We start from the raw sequence: 6775 nt of genomic DNA on the forward strand, positions 1-6775 counted from the left end.
TGAGTTTTCTGCCTGATTTAGTCCCACACCTTTGGTATTTTTGCTGATGGCTTTTTTGCACCAAGGCTGAATGAAGAGCCCTAACCTCAACCTGTAATCAGTGTTTGCATTGCCTTTATCATCTCCATTCCAGTTTGAGCCCACTGGACTCTTAACTTATTTTCCTCTTAAAGATTTGCATTTTACTGAAGGACAGATGGCCATGTGGTATTCCTTGGGTTTTCCTCCCCACCACACACAGGGCTTTTCTTCCTTATACAAGAAGGGGAAGTGTCACAGCTGTTCTCTGTGCCTCTTCAGCCCCGTGATGACAATAATGGGAGTCTGGGGGCTGCATGTGCTGCCTGATGGCACAGAGTTCCTGTAAGCCCCTAAGACAGCTCAGTGTCTTTGACAAATCCTGGACACAGAGCGTTTTGGTTCTTTTGGCTTAGAGAACCAGACATGCTGCATCTCATCACAGGACACAATGCTGTGTGGCTTAGGGGTTCCCATGTCTCCTGCAAGAAGAGATTCATCAGACATGCTGTACCCAGCATCCACGTCTCTCCTGGAGAGGTGATGTAAGGAAGAAGAGTCTTCCTTGTGAGGCTGGTGAGGCACTGGAACAGGTTGCCCAGAGAAGCTGTGGATGCCTCATCCCTGGAAGTATTCAAGGCCAGGTCAGACATGGCTTGGAGCAACCTGGTCTAGTGGAAAATTCCTTGCCTGTGGGAGGGGTGGTGGAAAAAGGATCTTTAAGGTCCGTTCCAACCCAAACTATTCTGTGATTCCATGATAAGGTACATGGTGTTCCCAGTGCCTGCAGGCATCAGTCCAGGCAGGAGAGGGTGCCAGAAGTACAGAGCCATGACGATGAGAAGTCATGGAGGACCTCAATGGCTGGGGTTTCCCCACAACCATTTTCTGCTGGATCATAGAAGTGATCACTGCTGGCCCTGTACTGCCAGTCCTGCACAGGACTCCAGCATCCTCTCCCCAGGCAGGAGAAGCAGGAGACCTGCACCCTTCCCCCCTGTGTATTGTTTTTGAGGCAGAGGAATTGCTTCATTTCTATGTGTTACTCCATTTGTTTTCAGAGGTACAACTGGGAAGAAGAAAGGATTGCTTGAGGAGAATCAGAAATGTATTCATAGAATAACCTGAGGTTGGAAGGGACCTACAAAGAGCATGGAGTCCAGCTCCTGCCCCGGCACAGGACAGCCCCAAGTATCAGGTATTGATCAAAGCTTTGGGCTGTCAGCTGCTTGGGGTGTTGTGTTGTTCCTCAGCAGGAATCAGGGGATGCCAGCCCCCGTTAGGCAGCAGTGCACCCTGTGCCTGGTATTTTTCCCCTCCTCTCAGCTGTGTTGCACGTGCTGTTCTGAAAGCCTGAGTCACGTCAGTGTACCTGAACCTACACCCTGTCACGCAGCACTTGCTCCAAGACAGGCAACCCCTGGGTGTGAGACAGGAGATGAAAGAGTTCATTTATCTCCACAGCTGCTCAGTAGTCCTGGTTTTATTTGCGTTCCCAGGCGTCCCAGCTCACCTATTTACTGAAGTTGAATGAAAGCTGTCGCCCAAACTGTCGGCTCCTGGGTATGGCTTTTAAAAAGCACGTTTTCCTGTGGCCCCTCTTGGCTCTGCAACCTGGATGCCTGACAAAAGCACCCCTTGGGGCACCCCCAGCCTTTGCATGGCTGCAGTAAAACAACAGCTGCTGGGAATGGGAGATGCTGCTCCGATAGAACAGGCATTGGTCACGGGAGATGGGACAGCACATTTACTGATGACAAACCACATGGAGAAAATCAAATCCCTTCTGATCAATCTCCTGCCAGGGAAAGGCTGGGTTGCAGAACTAACCAGGCACCCTGAGCTTCTTTGGTCCTGCACAGTGCACTCCAAACCCCCCTGTTTCCACTGGCCAGGGGGAAGCCTGGGCAGGCAATGCAAATTGCCTTGGGCAGAGGAGAAAGCAAAGGGCCCTGCTGCTCCAGGACACCTCCATATATTAATTTGACTATCCTTAACCAGATTTCCATAATTTCGTGTGCTCACAATTTCCATGCTCTGAGCCATTACGGCACAGCTAAGACAATGAAATGGATGTTCTCTCCAGACCACAGGGATCAATCAATTTAGATGGTCCCAAGAAAGAGTGATGGGTTTCTGAGCATCCCGGCTTTCTTGCCCAGCCTTTCCTTGGCACCCAAAGCTAGAGCAAAATCTCTCTGTGGCTTTGTTGGATGTGGTTGGATTTTCACTGGCACATTGACCTAAAAGGGGTCATACAGGATCCTTAGGATGGGATGAGCCTCTAAAAGGAGCATTGACAGGCACAGGAGAGGCTCTTTGGAAATACGGTTTAGTGATACCTTAAACATTTGCATTATCTGCATTTCCCCTTCCCTGCCCTTGCTGGGTTCAGTCCTGGACACTGCCTTCATGGAGGGAAACTGGAGGTCTGGAAGGACACAGGTGCAAGCTGGGCTGGGGCTTGCAGACAGGCCACTCATTCATGGAGAGTTTATTAAGAGAAGGAAAGGCAAAACCCTAATTAGTGCAGTGAGTGAGTGAGATGCCTTGTGATCAGCTACAAGGTGAATGGTAATGACTTACCTTTGCCATTGAAGGCACCTGGGGCTTGGTAATTTGCTACAAGAATGTTAAATATGGTAAATGCCTTGATTTTTAGGAGGTTAAACCATGTAAAAATTAAGTAGAAAATAATACTTGACACTAACAACAGATATGAGCACCCCCAGCTCTCTCAGGGATGGGTAGACAGTGGGCGTCCCTTTTGTCTTGCCTGAAGCTGCCTTCATAGCTCTTGAATCTCCCCCAAACCAGGCTTTGCTCTCCTGCCTCTGTTTCAAGGATGCCCAAGGGTTCCCAAGGGATGCCCAAGGATGCCGGTTCAGGATGAGCTCCCCCAGCCCCACTCTCCCTGCACTCTGGAGCTCCTCTGTATGTCAGTACAGAGGGCACTTGTTTCCAGTCCCTTTATGGTCCATCCCTTGCACAGATGCAGCTCAGCTGACAATTCCCAATCCCCCCTGACCTCTCACCACAGCCTGGCGTCTCTCCCTCCGGCCTCTCCAGATGCTCTTTCTTTCCCCTCTCCTTTCACCAAAGGGCTGCTTCTCACCAGCCACATCTTCCCAGTGAGCCTAATTAGACAGGAGCCTAATTAGAGCCGAGCAGGAGTGGTGAGTCATTAGCAAAACCCTGTGGGAAGGCCGGGAGCAGCCGTGATCCCGGCGGGGCGGCAGCGTGGGCAGAGCGGCTGGGAGGCAGCGGGAGCTCTGCTGGGTGCTGGGAAGCAGCCATGGGGAAGCAGCTCCTGTTTGTGTGTGCCTGTGTAATTCCTCCAGACATGACCCAGAACTGGAGTGAAGGGTGTTTACCCTCCTCCCTGCACCTGCCAGGGAGCCAAGCGGGCCCCAGTGCTGCTGGGCTGGCCTCAGGGCAATGGGATGGCCTCCATCCCACCCAGCCAAAGAAGGTAGAAACCAAAAGGGCTTTTCCTGGTGGCCCTTAGGCTTTTCTTCCCTTGTTTGGTTTCTATTCATCCCTTTTAACAACCAGCTATCCCCCACGATGGAGTGGAGCCAGCATCCTGGGGACTGGCTGCCGCTGGGGCTGTAGGGATAAGGAGCCTTGCTGTGGTGGAGAAGAAAAGTGATGGCAGCAGTAAAGGGCAGAATTAAAATGTTTGCTTGGGATAAACCCACAGGACTGGGGATAGGTATGATGCCAGGAGTGAGAGACAGGTCTTTCTGTCAGTCATTAAATCACATTCTGGCTGTAAGTGATTCTTCACAAGCACAAGTTGTGCCATCTTGGCCTAGTCATGGACTCCTCTGCTGGGAAAGGAGAGCTTCCCAGGACAGACAGAACTGAAAATCCACAAATTACTTGATTCCTGAGCTCTGCAGTCCTCAGAGACTGTCAGAAAGAATGAAAAGACAGGTTGAGTAGCCAGGATCAGTCTTCTTGAACCCTTCCCCCAAATTCATTTGGCGGGGAACACACAAACACAGAGGGGCCCCGTCTGTGAGCCGCAGCCCTCGGTGGTGCAGCGTGTGCTAGGGAGTGGGAAGTGAGACGTCCAGGCACTGACAGCATGAAAGCCAGGCTTTTTCCACCTAATTGGATCTGTTATTTAGCTGAGAAACACTGAATGGATTGGGTGGGCTCTGAGCTTGCAATTTCAGTGATGAAGTCGGGATGTTGTGGCAAAGTAGGTCACTGCTGCAAAACAGGGTGATGGTTCTGCACAACAGCCCAGGATGTTAAATAAGGAGGTGGTGAAATGGAAAGAAAAGAGAGACTGTGAGGAAGGAAGAATAAATGAGCTCAGCCTTGGCTATTCATTCCCACTGGAAGTCTCTGCTGCTGGCTCCCAGCAGCCCCCTGCACCTTGGGGCCCCCAGCACTGCTGCCTGTGCCTGGAGGGCACCGGGATCCTGCTCTGCACTGGAGCAAGACGGATTGGGCCCCGTTTAAATTCCCAGTTGGTTGTGGGGAGCTGCAGGCAAAGGTTTCTCCTGCTCTTGCAAGCTTAACTCAAACACTGCTTACAGAGCAGCATTTCCATGCATGGCATTTTGTGAGCCTGTACTGTCTTCAGAGATTAAAACCTATTTGGTTTACCCCAAGGGAAAGGGTGCATGGGAAAACAGGAAAACAATTTCACGTGGGATATATTGCAAGGAGAATGTGCAATGCTGGGGCATTGATTAATGTGCAGGAGAAGATGACAAGCCATGGACAGGAGGAGTTAGTGTTCTGTATGGATATGGATGAATTTGAAAGCCCATTGGATAGCTGGAAAAAAGTGCTTCTCTTCTCCAATAATGTGTTTAAATACCAGAGTCGGCCTCTGGATGGATATGGGGCTCCCTCAGACACCAGAGCTATTAAATCACAAGCTACTCTGCTTTTAATTGACTCTCATGACAAAGGGAGTGGGTTCAGATGATAATTCCCTGCAGGGCTTCATTGCAAAGCTGTATTATTTCAAGGGCAGCTGGGGTCAGGCTGGGAAAATGCATATTTAAAACCCAATAAAGCACTATGAGTTTCATTTAAAGAAGACACAGAAGTATCAGCTTTTTGCATCCAGGGACGTCCAGCATGCTCAGGCCCTGGGGAAAGAGGTCTGATCATGCCAGCTGCCCACCTGGTTCTACCTCCAAGTATCTCCCTGCCTTCTCCTCCCAAGTGTTTTTTGGAGTGAGAAGCACCCTGTTACTGAGCTGGGGAACTCAGGTGGAGAGAGCTCATGGGCAGGCTCCAGCCAGGGCCAGAGGGTGCGTAGAAAGGAGCTTTATCCTGCCCAAATTCTGCTGTAGGATTGGGCCCTGCAAAACAAGGGAGGTTTGGGATGAGCCCCCCTGCTCCTCCAGGGATCTCCATGCTGAGATCCTGGCACTCCATGGGGAAAATGTCTGAGCTTCTGGCACCCCACAGTGAGGGCTGGCTATAGAGTGTGGGCTTGTTTCCCAGGAGCCTGGGAACACACAAATCCAGCACCACCACCAGACGAGACTTTCCTAAGTGCTCACTCCCAGACAAAGCTGAGCCTGACCTGCTGAGATGGCAAAAGAGCTCTTTTTAAAAGGAAAACAAATCACATTTACATTTCTACCCCTGTACCTCCCATTTAAATGCCAGCCGGGCTCCGGCTGTAGCTTTTTTCTGTTACAACCACTTCTATCTCCTGCTCCCCTCTTATTCTGTTGCTGCTAACCAAGAAACCTTTGTATTTCTCATTACTTCTAATTCCATAGCAACAGGTCGCTGCTGTCACAGCAGCTGCTGATTGCTTTTGAATTGTCTCTCAGGCAAGCTCCAGAATAAATACAAAAGAGCAGGTCTCTGCATGGCTCATATCAAAGCAAGCCTATTGCAAAGCCTCCCCAGCTGCTATTTAAAGTCCCAGAGTTGCATATAAAACCTGAATCAACAAAACTATAGGGGATTTCATTCACATCCCCCCCTCCTCTTTTCCCCCTCTCCTGCTCATCAAACAGTAATTTCTACCCTGAATTGGTTTCTCAAAGGGGTCTTTAATGAGCTTTTTCTATGGAGCCTTACACTCATATCTACCCAGCTCACATCAGCTAATGCTGCTGCCCACCCAGCTCCTGCAGGCAAGGGGACAGGTTCCCTGTCTCCTTTGCAGCTCAGAAATTCAGGCTCCAAATCCCTTTGAGACCCTGTATAACACCCATAGGAAGTTTTGCTTCCCAAGCCCAACAGCCCCTGCTACAAGAGGAGGCAAATACAAATTTGCCTGGTGCTGATTTGCTGCTCTGAGCAATGCTCCCACAATCCCAGCCCTGAGCACAGCTGGAGCTGCTGGTCTTGCAGGGAGGGAAAACCCTCTCAGAGTGTTCCCAGAGCAGGGCTGAATCTCCGTGTGCCTCCGTGTGCTCCTCTGGGATGGGGAGAGATGCACATGAAGGGGAGCATGGAAAGGAGCTCCAGCTGGAAAGCACATCTCTCCTGTCAAAAGGCCCCTTTCTTGGGAGCTGCAGCAGCCAAGAGAAGACAAATAAGGAAAACAGAAGCATGAATCCTTCTTGTCTTCCTTGGAAATTACTGGCTTTCCCTGCAGGAGTACGGCTGTGTCTGCGCTGGGCCCCTCAACCTATTTGGCAGGTGTTATTAGCACTGCACACTTGCAAGTTCTCCTGAAACCATGGCATGGATGAGCTGAGTGAGAGCAGCTGTAGAACAGAGAGCCACATGATGTCCTCAGGACATGAGGAGCCCTGGACTT

The sequence above is a fragment of the Anomalospiza imberbis genome, chromosome 13, assembly GCF_031753505.1.
Source record: "Anomalospiza imberbis isolate Cuckoo-Finch-1a 21T00152 chromosome 13, ASM3175350v1, whole genome shotgun sequence".
Classification (NCBI taxonomy): Eukaryota; Metazoa; Chordata; class Aves; order Passeriformes; family Viduidae; genus Anomalospiza; species Anomalospiza imberbis.